The sequence below is a fragment of the Lepisosteus platostomus genome, chromosome 5 (genome assembly GCF_059453375.1).
Source record: "Lepisosteus platostomus isolate fLepPlt1 chromosome 5, fLepPlt1.hap1, whole genome shotgun sequence".
Classification (NCBI taxonomy): Eukaryota; Metazoa; Chordata; class Actinopteri; order Semionotiformes; family Lepisosteidae; genus Lepisosteus; species Lepisosteus platostomus.
In genome coordinates this window covers 44,536,675-44,559,298 of record NC_142615.1, presented here as the reverse complement: position 1 = coordinate 44,559,298, position 22,624 = coordinate 44,536,675, and the positions used below count along the sequence as shown (strand labels likewise).

Below are 22,624 nucleotides of genomic sequence, written 5' to 3'. Positions count from 1 at the left end.
CAGTTTTTAACAATCATTTTCATTTTAACTTACTTTTTTCAAAGAAGGATCTGAGGTTCACTTCTTGAATTAAATCTTTTGACAAGAGGTAAGACTTCTATTTTACATTTAAACCCATGTTTAGCTGTGTTTTTTAGATTCAACTGAACCAATTTCTGTGTGTGATAATGTCCTTGAATTCTGACAACATCACACTAAATTACATGATATGAAACAGCTAATGTTTCTAGAGATTAAGTTTCTGGGATGCTTCTCATTACTTTGCATTACCAGGGACAGTTTAATTCACCTTGTACAGTATTGAAAGACCAAGATGCTTTTTTTAAAGTTATTTAACATTTTATAGAACTTTGTCTACTATGGCAACATGATAAGCTTTTGCACCTACCTGCCCCCCAGGGAAGGCCAATGCTTTCTAAATTGATGGTTCCCTACAGTAGACTGTACCTTATCTTCTAAGGCAATGTATATTGACCCAAATCAGTTTTGGAATCCAATCTACTGACGAGATGGAGCACATCCTTTTTTGGATACAGATTCATTGCAATAATGTAACTGCAAATGAATATAGATGAGCATGTATGTTTGTTCATATACAGTGGCAGGAGCAGTCTCTCATTGCAGTGAATTTTCAGGGCCAATTCATCTCTCCATCTTATACTGAATATGAGAGGTAGCTGTGTCTATATGGACTCCTCACTAGTTGGAATTTGTATATATTCCAGTGTTCCCTCAGCCAGTCCTTCTGTTGTAATTCAATTTATCTTATAACATTCCTTCCCCACTTCTAGGACCAGCAGTTTTTGAACTCCACAATGGCTCCTATTGGAAAGTCTGTGACTGAGACCAAGTAAGAGTTCACTTTTTTATATTAAGCCATTATTTCATTTGGAGCAATGAGCAAGTCTGATATAAATACAATAAAATCATTATGCTCAAACTATGAGAGAGAAAATTAAGGATAATTTAAGAAATCAGTCTTAGCTTGTTTCTATACACAAATTATATTATTTATTTTCAAAGGAAACCTGCAAGGATTCCCCTGGTGTGCAAGGTGTGCCTGAATACTTTTGATCAGCTTCCTGCTCACTTGAAGAGGGCGTGTATGAAGCACGCCACGGCAGAGGAGATCAGGATGGCCTCTCAACAGGCGAGGAAGGACATGATAAATCACCTGAAGAACGGGGTCATCGTGGATTACAACAGAATAGAGATCGTGTCTGGTGAGACAAACAGGACAGTGGTTGTAAGACTGCTGGAGTCCTTGGGCCTTTTTGTACGTGGGAAGCCTGGTAAATGATTTGAACTAATTTAACGTCATATTCGGGAAATCCAGAGAACGTCTTCACACTTGTCGTGGCTGTTGCAGGAAACACCTGTTGAATCTCACTCGGGATTTCTTGAGAGATCATTCAGCGAGCAAGTCGCAATTAGGAGATAATTTGGTATTTCTTAAGAGAACTCAGAGAACAACAGCACCGATAAATGCTGGGGAGACAGGTAGTTTTTTTGTAATCAGATTCCAATGTCGAATACTGTGTATGAGAGCTTACTGTACGTAACTTTCCTTTTCTCACATTTTCTGACGACTATTCCGAAGGGGCACCCTGTCAACTCCTAATACTTTCAAAAAATCTGTCTGCGTGTTTGATTATTGTCATTTAATTTTTAAAAAAGTTCAATGTTGATTATAACTAAAGAAATTAATGATCACAATCAAAAAAAGGGCTGAAGATGCGAGTCGCTTTTGTATTAGAGCTGGATGACACGAGCTTATAAATAAAAAACGTTTTCTTCCAATAAATCATACATTTTGTTCCATCCTTCTTACTATACTTCTCTCTTGTAGTAGTAAAGCATTTTGATTGAAACCGAACAATACATTAAAGGTTTCATCTGTACACTTATACTTACGCTGCTGTGCAGCGGAGCCTGATACACCCCAGTGGGCAAAAGACGTATAATATATGTCTTAAACGCATACCTTAGACGTATAAATGTGGTCTGCAATTCGTCTAGAATGAAATTCTAATATACGTCTATTGTTATACGTCAATTATACGTCTATGATTAGATGTTCATTATACATAAATGGTTGGAGTTCTATTATATGGATAAATTTAGAGGTCTATTATACGGATAACTTTAGAGGACTATTATACGTATATGGTTAGAGGTCTATTATACGGATAACTTTAGAGGTCTAATATACGTATATGGTTAGAGGTCTATTATACGGATAACTTTAGAGGTCTATTATACGTTTATGAGTAGAGGTCTATTATACATCAAAGATAGGTTTTACTGGTGTAGAAACTAGTAAATCAAGCCAATGATTTAGTTTAGAAATTTATTCAGAAAATACACATTCACACCTGAAAAATATGTATTTCAAATTATACATTGTATACAATCGATCAACAATCAACATATGGGCAATAATCATAAAAAACACAACTAGTCTTAAACTTCAGCTACAAATTCTGGTAACATGGCAATATACAGTATAGTAATGACAAACACTAATTACATTAACGCACTAAAACAAAAACACATTTTGATTCAAATATAAATTTTAAAATGCACAACTTCTACATTTCCAAGAAAAAAAATATTACAATGGAAATTAAGACGATTTTTGTCCACCATTTGCAAACCCTGTCTAATTGTCCTAACAATTAGAACCAGAAACTTATTATTTTCAGTGTCCAGATCTCCTGGCCCCCTGCCTTGCATATGCATTCTTCAAGTAATGCATTTTGTGCTCCTTAATTTCTTTTAATGTCGATGTAGGGTGGGACTATATTTATTACTATATTTAGTATACACGTGTAAATAAAGTAATTACTGCAAAAATAATTTCTTCGTGCACGATGCAGATTGCTGTATACTCCTAGTTGCGGCACACAAGACATTAACAGTAAAAAGCCTCAGGGGCTGTGTAAGATGTGTTTTCGACGTTATATATGCATTTATTAACGTTGTCGATTTTACGGTTGCAATTCAACGTTGATTATACGTCGCGGCAACGTATATATAAGTATAGCCGTATTTTCGCCGTGATATATACGTATATTCGACGAATCACTGCCCACTGGGACGGTGCCGTCCGGTTTCAGCCGCACAGACACATCCGGACCCCCGCTGAACGATCAGCAATCAATAACATTTGAACGATATAAGCTCCTGCGCTCCGGATCATGTGAGAGAGAAGGCACTGAAAAAGTCGTGTGAAAGTGGATTTTGCACCTGCGCCAGTGCTGTAGTGGTATCATACAGATGCCCATACAAATCCACCATAAAATATTGCTCTGCCCGTTGGTGGATTAGGTATGCATGCTATATTTCAATTTAAATATAAATTGAACCTATTAAAAATTCGATCTTAGATTCAAAATCGATTAATGTAAAAACTGATAAAGCTAAGGCTTTTTTTCAGGGCTATATCTACTTTTTTTTTAAAGAAGTCTATCGCAATTGTGAAAATTACATAAGGTGTACCAGCACAGGGAGTGAGAATGACCTCAGTCCGGCTCCCAGCAGAATCCGTCCTGGTTTGGTCACTGTCAGACTGTTTGGATCGCAACGTGGAAAAAAAAAATCGCTCTCATCGTGTGACTTCAACTGGAGGAAGGGAAGATCTCATGTTTAAAAAAAATTAGGACTGAAGATAACGTGAACTGAATCCGGGGCCTCACACTTATCAAATTATAAAATAATAATTATTAAAATATCAGGTTGTTTTATGCAGCATTTTGTGCACAGTACGTCGTATTTATCTAACAATAGAACAACAGCCTACCTCAAGGAGGGATTCACACGCAGTCTGGGGTATTTTCCCCTTTACATTTTTGCGATTTTATATCGAACCTGTTATACTCCCAAAAGTGCAGAGTAGCTTGTATTGTGTGCCCTGTTTGCCTTTGTAAGCATTTGATTAAAAAATAAGTTCACAATACGATAAAAACAGAGAAAGCACAAATGTAATAATATAACTATACAAAATCAATACCAAATCATAAAGCCAATTAAGTGCCTAACTTTTGAAAACAGACAACACTTTATCTACAAAAAACTTGACATTGGTATCTATTTTTGAATTACAAAGCAGATAGAGCAGTCCCTGAATTCAAAGACCAGATTAGTTAAAATCCCTTCCACCAATTTAGATTGATCTCGGAACAGGAGCCTCTGCTTCATCATTTATTGAGCTTCTGATCAACATGTGAGTGATAGTTATTTATTGTCTTTGATTAAAGTACACAAAAGTCGCCTTCCTTCGAGCCGGAGTCGAATCAGCAACCTTAGGATTCCCAGGTGTTCCTACTACAGTCCTCCGCTCTACCATCTGAGCTATCAAAGGGATAACAGGAGTTGTTTCCTCGCACACACTGCACAATGTAGTGAAATGTTCCAGGTTATTTAAATCCCAGTAAGACATCAAGTTTCCAACTCTTTTCCTTAGTCTTGGTTACCTTGAATTTAAGCTACGAACCAGGATTCTACTGTATACACTTCCGGGGATATTACAAAATGTTTGGTGTGCCATCAATCATTACAGGTGGAAATTGACTCTTTTCTTTCTCGAGGGATCATATTAAACCTTTCATTTGGATCGAGAAGAGGATCGGCATGAGACACAAAACATACCTGTCTTTTTTCTTAAAATCGAAGAATTCTTTAACTTAAGACTACAACGAACTCGGCCGCAGAAATCAGTCCACAGCTCCTTAATTAACCTGTTCTTCACTTCAAGGAACCCAATCCTGCGCCCTCTAGAGGTTACTGAAATAGAGGACAGACTGAAATGAAGACATTCAGAAGCAGACTAAGGGGAACACTGGATCTACATAAGAATATTACCCTTTATAGTGGGAATAAAATTGTCGCGACATAATGAATTTATGCATCAGTTGCTTGGAATATCATTGTAATATTTAAGTTGCTTTCCTGTCACACCACTTTTATTAATTATGAAGTTTATCAATACACATTTATTTAAAACAATGTCATTTATTATTAATACACTTTCATTCCATTCTTATTAGAAGCTGTATCACAGATAATGCATGTAAAGCCTTCAGTATGCGATTGTGAGTTCAGTTATCCCAGGGAGTGAAGAGAACTGAAATTAAGTGAAATAACATTTAAATAGAGTGTAAATCTTCAAAGTTATCTCTCACTTCAGAATATTTACAAGAACTTACGAGGCGTGGGGTTTAAACCCACGTGGACATTTGTTTATTAGATCTTAAATCCCACGCCTTAACCACTCGGCCATCCTGGTCAATAGCAATTTTCTCTCCGTTCTTTAACATTTCAATATGATTCAACAAGTTAAAAAAATAAACCACTGCCCTTTCACAGAAACGTATCCCGTTCTGCCGCGCACCAAACAGGGGTACTTAGCACTGTACTAAAGAGGAGCTGTTTACTGTCAGCAGACATTTCCTCATTTCAAAAGACGTTTTCGCCTGCTCTCAGCTTTTTAAAGACGGTCATAAACGCTCAAGAAGTAATTAATTTCAGTTTGAAGTCTGTTTCTTTTGTCTCCGCTCTTGATGAAGAGAAGCCGTGCGTGGGAGACTCCCTCTCTGAAGAAGTTTGCCGTCACCCTGCAAGAGAGAAGATCCATCATTCACCGAGGCAACCACTGAGACAATTAACATTAAACACGTGAAATGCGAGATGCTTTCTACCTAGGGATTTTATCGTTTCTCCTTTGTCAGAAGTGGGATGTAAACAATGGTCTCCAGGAAAAGCTGGAACCTAAACGCAACGCCTTAGACCACCAATACGGAATTATATTTTATTTCTTTCTACTTGTTGAAAAGAAAAAAAGTGAAATCATGTAATGAGGGAAATGTCTTTTTTTCCATGGGAAAAACTAGTACGAGGAAAGTTTATTGAGCAGCGCTCAATAAAAACGATCAGAAACCGAAAGCGCTTCTTATGCGGATCAGTATATTCCGATGCCGGTGATTCTGCAGAAGAAATAAGAAAAGCTGAACTCAAAGCACTGTGCTGCCATTACGGCTACTGTGTCTGCAGCTGCTTTAAGATCTACTCACACCGTGTTGCCATTAAGGCTACATAGTTAAAAAAAAACGTATCGTCATCTTTTTGAACGTGATTATTAGACACCCGTTAAATCTCCACCGAGGTTTCTTGAGAAATCGTTCAGCGAGCGAGTATTAAAAAACTACGTCGCTTCCAACCCCTGCTGTCACTGTAAACTCGGACGTGATGTTCTGCAGATGTGCAGTGTGCCTTTCCTCTTGTCGTATTCAAGAGTACTCACTGTGATTTAATTTAGATGATTACGTGGAGTAGAGTGACAAGATCTACTTGAACATTTTCGGTTTGTGAAATGAAACACTAAATACACTCCTGTAAATACAAGTAATGGACATTTAAAATAACCACAGTACAGCTAGAAGAGTGAAAGATAAGAGACTACTGAGAATGACTTTCACAACTGACTTAAGACCAGCACAACCGCCCGAACAGGGACTTGAACCCTGGGCCCTCAGATTAAAAGTCTGATGCGCTACCGACTGAGCTATCCGGGCTCTGAAAGAAAGGCGACACTGTCGGGATCCTCGCAAGTCACGTGTCTCTTGTGCTGAAGAGCAGTCATACCTGACCCGTCTGGAATGACCACTGACAGACTTTATCATGAAGCGACGGCACCACTCCCAGTAGAATGAGTGAAAAATACAGCATGACATTGGTAGTTAAGGGGCTCTCACAATCCATCTTTCCTCACATTCCTGATTTTTTTCAATAGCATTTTGACTTTTTTTCACATTCTGATTTTTTTCACATTTAATAAAATCTTTTAATCAACAACATTAAAAAGAAAACAAATGGAACATTTTTTGGAACAATAATTAAAAAAAAACTTTCAATGCCTTGGTTGTATACGTGTGCACACCCTTTATAAAGGGAGTTGCAACAGTGCTGAAATTTAAAGAGCATTTCTGTAGAGAAAACAGCATTTTTTCTGCCTTGATGTTAAGATTAGGGAGCCTGTCTTTTAGAAATTCTATTTCTTAACACCTTGCACAGCCTCCTGACAGACTAACGAATATTTTTTGTAGAAATTGGCTCACACACCGGAAGACACTAACGTTTATTTACATTAGAGTATGTACAACTCAGGCTTTAACAGATGTTCATGATGTTTCACACGGGGTGTTACCTGTTGTAGTGTTTCAAAAGATGTGTTAGCGGACCACAAATTATCTTGAAAAGATTTGGGTTTGTACTGGCGGATTCAAACCCGACTCAATTATTTGGAAGGCGCTTGTACCACCAACGCACTTCCAAGAAGCACCTGCAAATTATCACAATCCTCTCTCTCACCAACAAAGTTATAGAGACACATACGTCCAATGAAAACTAATTTTATTCACTCAAGGCTCCACTCTTTTGTTGTGATGTCATTTTAATTGATATTAGCTTTGATAAGGTGTCGTTTTTGCCTCTTAAAGTCTGCTCCTTTCTTCCTGGTATAGAAATAACATGTTCCATCTTTGTTTAAAAACACCACTAAAAGTAAATTATTCAGCTCTAACGCCTGTGTGCATTGACAAGACATCTCAAAAGGACTTATCAAATAAGAACACGATCCTGCCTGTTACCATTCCTGTGGTTGGGGCGTTGTTTCACCCTTTTATGTTCTTCTACAATATTTGCAGACAGGGCTTTATCACTCGAGTTGTACAGAACAAGTGTGCATCGGCCCATGAAAATAATCAGTAGTGCTGTTTTTCTATGCATAGTTTAATCAAGAGCACTTAAAAGATGCAAAAAGCTTTCAAATAAAACAGAATTGAAAGACAGTCGAGTAAGGAGGTAGAAAAAAGCACTCCCGCGTCTGGGAATTAACCACCGTCGCACGTGTGACTGGATACAAAAATAATAGATTAATTTGTGCCCAGTCTCTTGAAGCTTCAATGCGATTATTTTTCCTTCCTTATTTCTTCATTCCCATGCATTTACTCTGTAGTAGAGGAAACGCACAAGTGGGAAACTGCAGGCATTCTTCGTGAGTGGTGGATTGTGATCAGTGAGCATCTGGACAAGTCTGTTCCATTACCTTTTCCATCGGGGATGTAGCTCAGTGGTAGAGTGCATGCTTCGCATGTATGAGGTCCCGGGTTCAATCCCTGGCATCTCCAGGTGCTTTATATTACAGTACTCACATTGCAATCTTCTGTTGAGTGAGAACTCTTTGCTTGTGTTCAGAGAGAGCCAGGTTTACACAATTAAATGCAGGCACACTCGACGTGCTGCAGAGTTGCGCTGCTGTTTTAAATGTACCTCATTTAGTTCTGTTAAATCCTAAATTATTTGAACTAATAATTTAGTTCAAATTCAGGAAATCCTGAGATTGCTTCACACTTGTCATGGCTGTTGCAGAAAACACCTGTTGAATCTCACCCAGGATTTCTTGAGAGATCATTCAGCGAGTGAATCCTCCTTCTAAACTCCGCACTAAACTGAAAGCTTCACGAACTCCTCACTGCGTGTCCTGTACTGTTACAAGTGCTTTCGTGTAGATGTGAAACACTGCCATAAACACACTTTGAACTTTTTCCGTTTGTTAAGGAAAATGCAAAAGAGCATGACAAGTATTGAACGTATAAAATATCCATGGCACAACTCGAGAAAGTACTGAAGGACTACACATCGACTTTTGATGATTACAAGAGATTCAAGAAACACAATCGTCCGCAGCTGGGTTTGGATCCTGAACTCTAGAGTTAAAAGAACATAAGCGACGGATATGACCTATAAACTCTCTGAATTGTCTTATAGTTTATGAAATAAAACAATTTCTTAATAAATTCTAACTGTTGATAGACGATTTATTGAATTTTAACAAAATCACAATGACAAACTTTTTCGGTTAAACTGTTATTCACATACTCTAATGTAAATAAACGTTAGTGTCTTCCGGTGTGTGAGCCAATTTCTCCAACAAATATTTGTTAGTCTGTCGGGAGGCTGTGCAAGGTGTCAAGAAATAGAATTTCGAAAAGACAGGCTCCCTAAGCTTAACATCAAGGCTGTTTTCTCTACAGAAATGCTCTTTAAATTTCAGCACTGTTGCAACTCCCTTTATAAAGGGTGTGCACACGTATACAACCAAGGCATTGAAATATTTTTTTTAATTATTGTTCCAAAAAACGTTCCATTTGTTTTCTTTTTAATGTTGTTGATTAAAAGATTTTATTAAATGAGAAAAAAATCTGAATGTGAAAAAAGGTCCAAATGCTATTGAAAAAAATCAGTAATGTGAGGAAAGATGGATTGTGGGAGCCCCTTAACTACCAATGTCATGCTGTATTTCTCACTCATTCTACTGGGAGTGGTGCCGTCGCTTCATGATAAAGTCTGTCAGTGGTCATTCCAGACGGGTCAGGTATGACTGCTCTTCGGAACAAGAGACACGTGACTTGTGAGGATCTCGACAGTGTCGACTTTCACTGAGCCCGGATAGCTCAGTCGGTAGAGCATCAGACTTTTAATCTGAGGGCCCAGGGTTCAAGTCCCTGTTCGGGCGGATGTGCTGTTCTTAAGTCTATTGTGAATGTCATTCTAAATAGTCTTTAATCTTTCACTGTTCTAGCTGTACTTGGTTATTTTAAATGTCCATTACTTGTATTTACAGTAGTGTATTTAGTGTTTCATTTCACAAACCGAAAGTGTTCAAGTAGATCTTGTCACTCTACTCCACGTAATCATCTAAATTAAATCACAGTAGAGTACAGAACACGCAGTGAGGAGCTCACACAGTGAGTACTCTTGAATACAAGAGGAAAGGCACACTGCAACTCTGCAGAACATCACGTCCGAGTTTACAGTGACAGCAGAGGTTGGAAGCGACGTAGTTTTTTAATACTCACTCGCTGAAGATCTCTCAAGAAACCTCGGTTGAGATTTAACGGGTGTCTAATAATCACGTTCAAAAAGGTGACGATAAGTTTTTTTTTTTAACTAGGTAGCCTTAATGGCAACACGGTGTGAGTAGATCTTAAAGCAGCTGCAGGGTACCCGTAATGGCAACACAGTGCTTTGAGTTCGGCTTTTCTTATTTCTTTTGCAGAACCAGTGGAATCGGAATATACTGATCCGCATAAGAAGCGCTTTCGGTTTCTGATCATTTTTATTGAGCGCTGCTCTAAGTACCACAGGCAAGATGGCTGGTGGTCTAAGGCGTTGCGTTCAGGTCGCAGTTAACCCTGGAGACGTTTGTTAAAATCTCACTTCTAATAAAGAGGTCTTTCTCGTTAGAGTAGAAACAATTGAAGCCTTAAGCGGGAAAAAAATCACAACATCTCCGTTTCACGTGTTTAATGTTAACTGTCTCACTGGTTGCCTCGGTGATTGATGGCTCTTCTCCCTCGCAGGGTGACGGCAAACTTCTTCAGAGAGGGAGTCTCCCACGCACGGCTTTTCTTTATCAAGAGCTGAGACAACAGAAACAGACTTCAAACTGACATGAATTACTTCTTGAGCGTTTATGACTGTCTAGAAAAGCTGAGAGCAGGTGAAAAAGTCTTTGGAAATGAGGCAATGACTGCTGACAGTAAACAGAGCTGACGCTCAGCTGCAGACAAGCGCTCCTCGTTAGTATAGTGCTGAGTACCCCCGCTTGTTGCGCGGGAGACTGGGGTACGTTTCTGTGACAGGTCGCTGGTTTAGTTTTTTAACAACCTGACTTCACTTAAAAAGTGTGTACTGTGTCCTACGTTTCGGACTTGTTACAGCGGTAGAATATGGAGATCATCTCCAGTTTTGAGCTCAACTGCAACAAGAAGTCATGCTAAATGTAGTATAGTGAGTAGACATCGCCAGACAACAGAACGAGAGAGTAGAAGGCAGGAATATATGGTGTAAGGGCGTGATCTGTGTAGTTAATAAAATAGTTAAAATAATATAAAAACGTCTCTTTATTAAGATACACAACATTGAAGGCGACGAGAGATGAGTGCTTGACGGACTCAAAGCGAGTGCAGTGCGGATTTTAGTTCTCTTGCTGGTAGAAACGAACTTCGTTTAGCTTGCGCCATGGACGATATGGCATCCGCGCCGAGAAGCTTTGCTTATGCCCAGCTTTTTCCACCGCTTCCACTGAACCTCGTAGCTCCGGATTTGTATACGGAATACAAGATATGGATGGAGTCCTACAGATTTTGTTAAATAGCCAGTGGATCTACAGAAGCTCAGGATGCCGTGAGACGTGCTACATTACTGCACTGTATCGGGGCTCCCGTGCAGCGGATTTTCGCCAACCTCCCTGGAGAAAAAGGTACATATGAACAGACTGTAGCTGCCTTAGACGCTTACTTTACACCGCGGAGAAATGTGGTTTTGGAACGGCATACATTTAGGCAGAGAACTTAGTCTCAGGACGAATCTGTTGATGCTTTTGTGACTGCACTACGAGAACTGGCTAAATCTTGTGACTTTGGAGTATTGGAAACTGACATGTTAAGAGATCAACTTGTGGAAAAATGTGCGCATAAGAGACTATAAATTGCTGCAGGATGAAGGGCTGACTTTAGAAAGAGCTCTTACAGTCGCTAGAATTCATGAAGCAGCTCAAGCAGAATCAAGAATGCTTTCTGACCACAGTGACAAAGTGACACTGAACGGGGCGCTCGCTCAAAATTTACAATCAAAAGCCGAGCAGCAGGACGCAGTCATGCTAGAGAAATAGAAGAACAGGGGACGGCTGACATTACATGTTACAGGTGCGGACTAACAACGCACAAAGCAGATGAATGCGGAGCGTGAACAGCAAAATGTCTACACTGCAAGAAAACAGGACATTGTGCACATGTCTGCAGAACTTCACGTCCGAGTTTAAGGACAAGTATCCCTTTTATTGTTGTTGCTGCCTCCGGTTTACATTTGGCGATGTAAACCAGATTCAGAAAAAAATAATTTGAACAACCTTATTCCCATGCTTACAAGTAGGCGCGGTGGCCAAGTGGTAAGGCGTCGGTCTCGTAAACCGAAGAGCGTGGGTTCAAGCCCCACCCGTGCCTGTTTCATTTGTCACCGCTTTCCTTTAGTTTCAAAGTCTTAAAAAAACTCACAATGTAGGGATCTCAATAGTAAGAGAACATAACTGTCGCCAGTGATTAGTATTCTTGCATATCCTGCCTTGTTTTTTAGTCGACAAAGCTTGTTTCTCTTCACACCCACCTTCTGAATGATCGCCTCAGCATTGGGAAGGAACGTGCGCTTTGTACAGCCCCCGACTCCATGGTCTGATCACAAACAGATCGGGTGAGCTGTCAGTCCAGGTTGGAAGGAACGTTCGAAAGCACTAAAAATCTGACTTAGAAACGAGAAGACCGTGTTTTTTTAAACGAGTAAACGATAAAATAATATACTGCCTGCAAGACTATGTCAAGTTCAAGTTCAAATTCAAGTTAAAAGTTCAAGTTTATTGTCATTATACTCATACGCAGGTATATGGAATAACGAAATGGTATTTAGCTAGCTCTCGGACATAAGTAGTACAAAGAAAAAAACACAACAACAATACAATTGTATAACAAAAGAAAGAGACAACAGCCGATGTGCAAAAAACAACAACAGGCAGTGTGCAAAACAACAAAAAGGTAACAGGTTATGTGCAAAAACATGCATCAACAGAATGAAATAAAGGGATAGAAATGATGGGGAGTGAGCTTTTGACATGTATGGTAGAGATAGATTTTCAATATGTGTTTGGGTTTTTGGTAAGAAAGAAGGCACTGTGAGGTTCAGATCATAGGTGAGAGGTGAGGTGAGAGTGAGAGAGGCTGGGAGTTTAATAGTTTGATAGTGCGGGGGTAAAAACTGTTTCTGAGTCTGGTAGTCCGGACCCGAATGCTCCGGTACCGTTTTCCATGTCATGCTAAACGCCATAAATTGTGTTCGTCCAGTCATATCAATCGTTCTAAAGTTACGGAAAATCGGATGCGACTGGTACAATCAGCACACATTTTTCAGGATATCCAAGCGGTTTAAAACAGCAAATTCACAGCTTCATGTCTTTTAAGCTTTGTGTTTCGCTCTCCAAATAGAGGCACGGGTTCAAATCCCACTCCCGACAGTCAGGCGTTTTACCCTGACTTTTTTATCTGTCTTTACACTGTTTCAGTGTTGTTGTGCTCGCTCACAATCACAGTATGAGGAAAATGGAGAAACTGCTTAGCAAAAACATAACGGACAGAAAAAAGCTTCGTAAACACGTGAATGTGATTAGCAGCAGTAAGGTATGCATTCAAATGTTTAAGGCTGATTTAAAAAAGCAGCAGAAGAAAGGTGCAGCACAATGCAACACAATTTGTGAGAATTCGCGGGTTTTTATGCTGCTTGGACTTCTTTCAAGCCTATGAGGTGACCCCCGTTTTATTTTCATTTTCAAACTTCAGAACCGAAAAACAAAAAGGTTTCATGTGTGACAGCATTCCGTTGCAAATACCGTTTCCACGATGTATTCAGCGACAGGAATGAAATATTTTAGTGATGGCTCTGCTTTAAAAAAAACACTATTGTTCCAACCCCCAAAAAGACAAAAGTGGCATGCCTGAATAATTACCGCCCAGTAGCATTAACATCTGTGGTGATAAAATGCCTGGAGAAGCTGGTGTTGTCACACATCAACTCCTCCATCACAGAGTCCCTGGACCCCCTGCAGTTCGCCTACCAGAGCAACAGATCAGTGGATGATGCTGTCTCCCTGGCTCTTCATACAGCCTTGGAACACCTGGACACTAAGAACTCGTATGTGAGAATGCTGTTTTTGGACTACAGTGCAGCATTCAATTCCATCATACCCAGTCAACTGGTGACAAAGCTCAGGGGATTAGGTCTGTGCAACTCTGTCTGCAACTGGCTGCTGGACTTTCTTATCGAGAGACCACAGGTGGTGCGGATAGGCAATAAAACATCAACACCACTCACCCTGAGCACTGGAACCCCACAAGGCTGCTATCTGAGTCCAAGGTTGTACTCCCTATTTACTCACGACTGCACAGCAAGACACAGCAACAACCACATCATTAAGTTTGCCGATGACACCACTATAATAGGACTGATCAGTGATGATGACGAGTCCACTTACAGGGATGAAGTTGTACAGCTGCTTCGGTGGTGTCATAGCAATAACCTGGACTTGAACATAAAGAAAACGAAAGAGCTAATAGTGGACTTTCGGAGACACAGGCCACACACTCACAGCCCACTCAGTATTGATGGAACGGAAGTGGAAACAGTCACCAGCTTTAGGTTTTTGGGAATTCACATCTCTAAAGATCTAACCTGGACTGTGAACACTGACTCTATCATGAAGAAGGCTCAGCAGCTCCTTTATTTCTTGAGGTGCCTCAAGCGATGGGGGATGCCAATACATGTGTTGGTGAACTTCTACCGCTGCACTATCGAGAGCGTCCTCACCAACGGGATCACCGTGTGGTATGGCAACACCTCTTCGCGAGAAAGAAAGGCACTGTAAAGAATGGTAAATATGGCCCAGAAGATCATCGGCTGCGGTCTCACCAAGATTAAACAGCTCTATGAGGACCGCTGCCGTGGTAGAATTCTGGCCATCACAGAGGACAGTCACCACCCCGGGCATGAGCTCTTCACCCCACTGCCCTCAGGCAAGAGATATAAGAGCATACGGACACTTACCACTAGATTCTTCAATAGCTTTTATCCACAAGCAGTGAGACTGGCGAACACATTTAGCCATCCCCCTCGGACCACACCTACACCATCACCATCTACCTCATTGTAATTTATTTATTGTACGTCTCCAGTCATTGTTTACACATCTGTATTGTTTATATTCAAACTGTCTGCATGTTTACTTGCACATTGTCTATTGTTTGTTTGTACATTGTCTTGATGCACTGTTTGCACTTTGTTTTGTTTTTTTTACACTTGTTTTACAATCGAGAGACTTTCTGTAAGTAAGAATTCCATTGTACCAGCACCGGTTACATATGGCAATAAAGTTCAAGTCAAGTCAAATGCGAGGAATTTCAGAAAAATCTGGAAAAGCAACGCTTGCAGTAAATTACAAATTTAAAGCGTGTAGTCAGCATGAACAGAACAATGCAATGCTCTGGAAAATATGATCTGAAGCTGCAATTACTCTTTTATCTCGGGCAGTTCATTCCGATACGATGTTTCCGCAGAATAAATGAAATGCCGAACTCCAAACATGTTCTTGCCATTATTATTACTCCTGCTACTGTAGTTTTAAGCTTTAATCAGTGGGTATGTAATGTTGTAAAGGGGCTGGACTACTTTGTTCCGTCAAAATTCCATTATGTGAATTTATGCTTTTTTAATATAAGCATTAACAATACAATGCATGCTCAAAAACCGTTACTTATTAGCTTAAGAAGCGGCAGTGTTTTGACAAAGTGCGGTATTCAAACAGTAAATGCTGAAGTGTTTAATACTTGATTGAGAGCAGATCTCCCTCGATTTAGACAAACTTTTGTTCGGCCGATGATTTCAGATCAAAATCTGAATCAAGTGGAAAGAAAGCTGAATTACGCTGGGTACTGGGTATCACTGTTACACCATCAGGTCATGCTAGGAGGATTTGGGGGATCAAACTGACACAGAGGGACCCAATGTGGGGACTGAACCCACAGTTCTGAGATTAAGAGATTCATGCTCTATCAACTGCACCTATAACTCTTGTGCTACAGCAGTAATGTTTCTGGGTGTGGATGAACATGACATAATAGGCTGACAGCAGGAACACGTGGCCCACAGGCAGTGACAGTATCGCTATCACATTTGGCTGCAGTATATTGTGTTGAGAGCAGCAACAACTTTCCTGCAGAGATGGGAGTGCCTTTCATACAGCTCTTTCAATCGGACAGTGTAACAGGAACCGACCTAAAGTTTCGGCTGTGGATCCATCTCCGCATGGGGGAAAGAGACAGTAAAATAGCAATGAAGAAACAGAAAGAATTGTGCTCGCTGCAAAGTAGGAAAGAGGTGGTCAGATACATAAAACAGCTTGGTGATAATTTGCAGCGACAGTTTTATGTTATTTAGTACACGGATTTCTCTTCATGTTCCTTAAGATGTGTAATTTGTATGTTGGTTGTATGAGAACAGTTTCTTCTCAAGTCCTGTCAATTGACAGTGGAGAGCTAGCTGGTGCACATCTTCAAGAAGACTCTCTTTAAGGCAATTACAAGTTTCTCAAACAAATCTGTGTCATATTTTTAAAATAATTTAGCTAATGAGCAACGAGAGTATAAATTAATTCTCCCAATCTCCATACAAAGATAAAACTCCATGTGTGAGTCTAAGTTTCTTTGAGGCTACTGATGTACGTCATTATTGGACATTCCCAGTGATATTGACTAAGGAGCTCAATTTTTACATGTTGTAGTTCAACATGTGCAAAACATTCGTATCCCCTGCAAATATCGGCAAGGTCAGTGATATTCTCAACAATGCGTGACATTGCAATTCGTGCCATACTTTTTCCCGATGTATTCTGACATGCCAAGATCAGAGGGTCATATTTAAAAAACTGGTGCATTAAAATTGTTTGTACTTCAGGATTTTGATAGTCTGTTACATTGTCTTTCACACATCAGTGTCAGAACTGTGAGACATTTTCATAATCGGGGGGGAGGCCGTAGAAATAAGCAGAAAGTGCAATCACTTTTTCCCAGTGTAAGTCCGTGTTATGGTGAGTTTTTAAAATTGGTTTGCGATTTTCTGAAATATATTCCATACAAAAATATAGTTTGGACAGTCGCTATTTGGATATTCCCTTTCAGTGAAGATGTCTACAGTTTTCCAGCCGGATTAGTACTGATCGAAGAGAGCCATCTACAGGCGAAAGGCGACATAACATCACAGCAGCAGCATTTAAGGTGGAACGAAAAACACGCATAAGAAGCTGGCGAATAAGAAGCTACTGTAACTTCAGCCTCGTAGCAGACCCTGGGAGGCACGCTCAAAATAATCATCTTTCCCAGTACTTCAGAGTCTTATTTAGATCGCTTCACTGCAATTTTATTTGATTGATGGGAGATGTGAAGCCATCAAGCCTGAACTGCGCTTCACATTGAAATTGAAGCCATTTCTCATGTTCTCTCAGTGTCGAGGAAGCAATTGAGTGTAAAGGAGGCGACTTGAAAATGAAACGTGTAATCACCTTACAGAGGGTCTTCACGACGGGGTGCGTCAGCTAGTTCTCCATTATTGTCAATTTACTGGACTTCTGAAGAAACCTATCTACAACGAAAATACAAACTGCACAGTTCAAGGCACATGAAGAGAAATCAGTGTGCCGATTGACTCAAAAATGTCGCTACAAACAATCTACCAGGCTGATTTACTTGTCCGACCACCTCCCTCCGTCCCCCTTTGCTGTTAGCACAATTCTTTCAGTTTCTTTTCTTGTATTCTCCTTGCTATTTCAGTGTTCCCCATGTATAGATGGATCCACAACCGAAACCGTTTTCACCCTGTGTTTCTGCAGCGTCAGTCTGTATGAGGAGCACACTTTGCACAGCTCCAGTGGCGCAATCGGTCAGCGCGCGGTACTTATACAGCAGTGCACAGCGAAGTTATGCCGAGGTTGTGAGTTCGAGCCTCACCTGGAGCAGCGTCTTTAGCTACTGAAAGCAACTGTCAAGTTAAGATATTATTAGGTATCTGATGGAGATAAATTAACATCAAACGAAGAAGTAAAGGTTTACTTCGAGTCACAATCAAATAAGGCTCCACAGCTGAAACATTGTGTTTCCTTCTCTTTTCAGCATGGAATAAACCTTGACTTTTTCCTTTGAAGCCCATGCATTCTGACGCAGCTCCCTACTTAAATTACCATCAGCTGTGTACCTCCAGCTGACCTGTACACAAATATATGAGAGAGGTCTACTGAGACGAGAGGAGCACTGAAGACTTGAAAAAGCTCTCGAATTAGACTCTGTGTTTTTGTTGTTCCCCAGATTTGTTTTTAATGTTCTTTTTCTTTTGAAGTTATTGCATTTGTTTTTTTTTGTAGTTGTTAGACTACTACAGGGATTTACCTAGGTTCCTGGAAGACTTCTTGTTTTGTGTTTGTTGTGTTTTCGGGTTAAAATTGTTTTTTTCTATTTATAGGACCCCACGCATTACTATGGGAGTAGATAACTTTAGTTCTTACATTGTACCTGAAATTACCACATAAACTACTACTCTGTTTCCCTTTTTTTAAAAGGCACAAGTGAAGTTTGTTTTTCCTTGCTGCTGATTGGTAGCTACAATGGGTCAATTGCAATAAACCCTTATACAATAAACTCCACTGAAATTTGTCAGCAGCTCTGTACTAAACCTGTTCTCAATTGCAACAAACCTAAAATAACAGCTGCTGCCCGTTAGATGTTACTGCATTAGGAGTCTAGCTTAAACCACCTCTTCATAGGTTTTAAGCTACTCAGTAGCGGACTAAGCAGAACAATCGATCACATTAGAACTGTCTTGAATGTAATGGAAATAATGTACTCATTAAGTAACAAGCTTATGCACCACTTGCTTGAAAATTATTATTATATTTAACTAAAATTGCTTTCCAGACACCACAAATATTCACAATGAATGTTATCATTACACGTATTTACTAATAAAAGTGTTATTTATTAATAATTATGTATATGTTCCATGTATATTTTTATTAGTAGCTGTATTACAAGTAATGCATATACAGTCTTTATTATAGTTAGTTTTCAGTTATCCTGGGGAGGGAAGAGAATGGAAATTAAGGAAATAAAAATTTAAAGGGCTTTTAAGTCTTCAATGTGTTCTGTCATAGCTGTGTGTTGTCACATCTGGGTGTTAGTTTAGTATATTTGTTGTATTATTTATTGTGATTTAACACTACACTTGTGTTTCTCAGGAGAAAGCAGTAAGGTTTTGTTTTATTTGAGGGTACAGAAAATTGTATTGTACGCCCAAATGTAAGGTTACGTTAAGAAAACATTATTGTTACCTTTTGCAACGTTATTTATTTAAGACGGTTCTTCAGAATAGTGTCCCTTACGTATCTGTGACTGTGGTCCAACAATAACGGTGCTGAAATAGCCGGAATGTGTGGGAAGAAGATGGAGATGGAACAGGAGGCTTATTCAGTCGATAGAAAGGTTGTGTAGGACTGAACACACTACGGTTATGGTACTGGGTTTAAGAACATTACGATCCTACAGTCTCCTGATCCGTAATCAGATGCGTTATCCAATGTACCACTGGCCCTTGTACTGCATTCCTCAAGTGCACCACTGTGAGCTTGCGCCGCTACAATAATACATCGCCCCAGTCCAAATTTTCTCAATTAGGTGCACGTTTTCTATGTGTATTTAGTTAATAAGTCTTTCATTTTGTCTGTTTTAAAAATTGCATCTCTTTAAAACAGACAAACGAGTTTATGTGTTGTGCTGAAATTCACACATGAGGGCATTCAAACGAAAGAAATCACAGAAAAGATATCGCGCTTAAAAAGAAATCAGAGTGGAGACGCTGGTGATAGAAAACAGAGCTTCATACGATGCATGAGATGCTTTACCTCTGAACTAAACTTGGCTCTTTAATCGTGTTAGGAAGAGTGTATAGTCAACAGTGTACATTTTAAAAATCTAAGCAAGAGATTGAGACAATGAGACACGAAGTGAATTTGGAACACGAGCCTCTCCTTCATTGTTTAATGAGCTTTTGATGAACATCTAAGTGAAAGACAAATTCACTATTTTCACTTTGTGATTAAAAAACACTTTTATCACACGTTAAGCACTCCTGATGGTGTCGAATAGTTCTCTTTTCTACCCTCATCATTTGAGGATCCCCAGCTAAAATATCTTTTTAAACTACAACAAAATTGCAATATTTTGAATACTATTTAAGTTTACATAGTCACATTCCCAGTGATATTGACTTAGGCGCTCAACTATTAACTTCTTGTAGTTTGACTTTAGCCAAAAGTTTGAAATCTCTGCAACTATCAGGATGCTTAAGGACATCCAAAGAAACCCCATCACATTTAGGGGAGACGGTGTTGAGGTCTGATTAATTTGAAATGCGTCTCTGGGGACTTTTGATTTACCAACGTTATGTTTAACTGAAGGATATGCGGACTGACTGTGCCATAGAAACTAACGCACATCACCTTTCTTCTACATTCACAGGTTTTTGGCTAAAGACAAAAAAATCGTTTTTGTTTCCTTGCCAGCTGGCAGTAATTCCTCTGCACTGACAAAACAGATGAGTATTTTATCTTTCGCAATTTGTATGGATTTTTTTAAAAACAAGTTGTTCCAAAAATTAAATGAACACTTCCATTAAATTTAATGTAGAAGGATGTTGCTTTCCATAATGATACACTGTGTGGCAAGACAGGCACCACTGAGACTCAACCCCAGGATCTCCTGTTTACTAGGCAGGCACTCTAACCAACTAAGCCACAGCATTCTCGCATCCTAGTGTTAATTCTGCATCAGCAGGGTCAGCTTGTCAGCACGCCTGTCTCCATTTGGTGGTTTGAGCTGACGTTGCCATTAAATGCGACCGAGAATACTCCAACCGGCGCGCCGCTATGCCTGCCGTCGGAGAACTAAGCCATGGCACTGGCATCAGATATCCCTTTTACAGCCACTTGGACACATCTCAATTGCTCTGAGACACCTGCATTCAGTGTGCGCTGAGCCTGCTCGCTGGGCAAGTGACGAGAAATGGCTTATGTCCAAGGAGCTCAATTTGCTTTTTATGTTCAATGGGGTGTCCACTACAGCTAACACTGAAGCGCAGCACAGGCTCTGTGGTTTGACATCTCCCAAGGTAAATGTTGAAATTGTAGGTGGAAGAGGAAAATTACCCTTGAGTATGGGGAAAGAGGCAACTCATGTCCGGAGGGGGCTGAAGTGTGTATGGAGGTGGCCTAGTGGTTAAGGCAATCTCCTCTTAATACATGATACTCTGCACAAGTAGGTTTGAACCCCATTCTCCTCGAGGAAGGGCTTTGACACATTTTGACCTTTTTAAACTTGGTGTGCTTTCGTTTTGTTTCTTCGCTCCTGTCCTACAGCAGTAATATTTCTATAGGTGTATGATCATGGTAGGCTGACAGCAGGAACACGTGGCCCACAAGCAGTGACAATATCAGAGGTGTCTGCAGTGTGTTGGTTTGTAAGCAACGATAAAATAACTTGACATGGAAGCAGGTGTGCCTGCATTAATACAGCTCCATCGAGAGGAAAAAGTAACACAAGAACCGACATAAATTCAACAGCACGTTTCTGCAGCTGAAAACGGAACATACTCCACGTGATGATTGAGCTCACAACCTCGGTATAACTCCACTATAAAAGCACCACAACCTGACCAATTGCGCTACTGGAGCAGCACAGCACAGTAGCACATTTTCCTCAGTGCACTCAAACAGTGCTTCTTCCCTAGCCTACCAGCTTCAAGACTTTTTTAAATTGATCAAAGACTCATTGGAAAAGGTTTGTTGATGGGTCAGGTGGGAATCACACCCAGATTCACTGCTTGCAAGGCAGCTATGTTCATCATTATACCCAGGACTGGCGCCAGGGGAATGATCTGTAGGGGGGGGGGGGGGTTGTCTGAAATCCTGAGGGGGGCAGTGATATTTCGGTTTAAATGGAGCCATTGCAACCATCCAAGTGAATTCTCGCAAGCATGCCACTGATTAGTATTTCATGTTAGAAGATAACGACAAGCAATCTGGTATTTAGTGATGAAGAACAGTTCCACGTTCATCAGAACTCACGTGATTATTTTTGCCTGGAGCATCAACCATATGTGTTCATTTTTGCAACAACATCAACGGTAACGAGGTTCTGAATCATTAAGAAATCATTGTTAAACCAACAGAAAGTACAAACTTCTATAACTACAGTCCTAGTTATATAACGATTGTAAGTATAAGGATAAACTACTGCAAGGCATTGGTCCACCTGAGCAAATAAGGTCATAATAATGTTGACACCCCAAAACATAGACACTATGTAACGTGCTGTTCCTGGACAGATAGCCCTCCTGCACATCAAACAGTCTGATGTAGTAACTGTGAATTCGGGGTTGGTGTAGTTATCTGACCATTGACAAAGTACAACTATTTTTTACGGCTCAAGTTAAGTAAGTGAAAGTGTTCAAAAACTTTTTATCCAAACCTTTTATCCAAAACTGAGGGGGGTGGGACTGTTCAGTTGAGGGGGCAATTTTGGCATGCCAGTAACATTTTGACAAAACGTCCAAGAGTTACGAAAACACTTACTTTGTGTATAAAGTATATTGTGTACACACTGTAAGTTCAGAACGTGAGAAATACTGCTCAATATGGGATCCTGTCCAGGAATATCAGGGCTGTAAGGGGGTCAGATCTATAGATGTAGTAAACACATTAGTGGAGACAGTGTGTCTGCTCTCTGTGTGAGAGCCGGACAGGAAAAATAATCTGTGGTCTGGGAAGAAGAGACCCTCGTTGGAAGAGCGGCGCTTCTCACAGGAGAGAATGAAAAAAAAATATTTTTCTCCTTGGGGGAATTAAAAGCGCTTATGGGGAGTGGTG

The 22,624-nt window shown here is 40.0% G+C and overlaps 4 non-coding genes across 4 annotated transcripts; all 4 read left to right on the top strand.

Annotated features, from left to right (window-relative positions):
- The first annotated feature begins 8,114 nt into the window (after positions 1 to 8,114).
- On the top strand, positions 8,115 to 8,186 carry trnaa-cgc (transfer RNA alanine (anticodon CGC)). Its single transcript has one exon. It is a non-coding gene; the product is annotated as a tRNA-Ala (tRNA).
- Positions 8,187 to 9,501: 1,315 nt separating this feature from the next.
- Positions 9,502 to 9,574, top strand: trnak-uuu (transfer RNA lysine (anticodon UUU)). Its single transcript has one exon. It is a non-coding gene; the product is annotated as a tRNA-Lys (tRNA).
- A 2,419-nt stretch (positions 9,575 to 11,993) lies between these two features.
- trnat-cgu (transfer RNA threonine (anticodon CGU)) lies at positions 11,994 to 12,065 on the top strand. The gene has a single exon. It is a non-coding gene; the product is annotated as a tRNA-Thr (tRNA).
- A 5,509-nt stretch (positions 12,066 to 17,574) lies between these two features.
- trnai-uau (transfer RNA isoleucine (anticodon UAU)) lies at positions 17,575 to 17,668 on the top strand. The gene is made up of 2 exons: positions 17,575 to 17,612; positions 17,633 to 17,668. It is a non-coding gene; the product is annotated as a tRNA-Ile (tRNA).
- Positions 17,669 to 22,624: the final 4,956 nt, after the last annotated feature.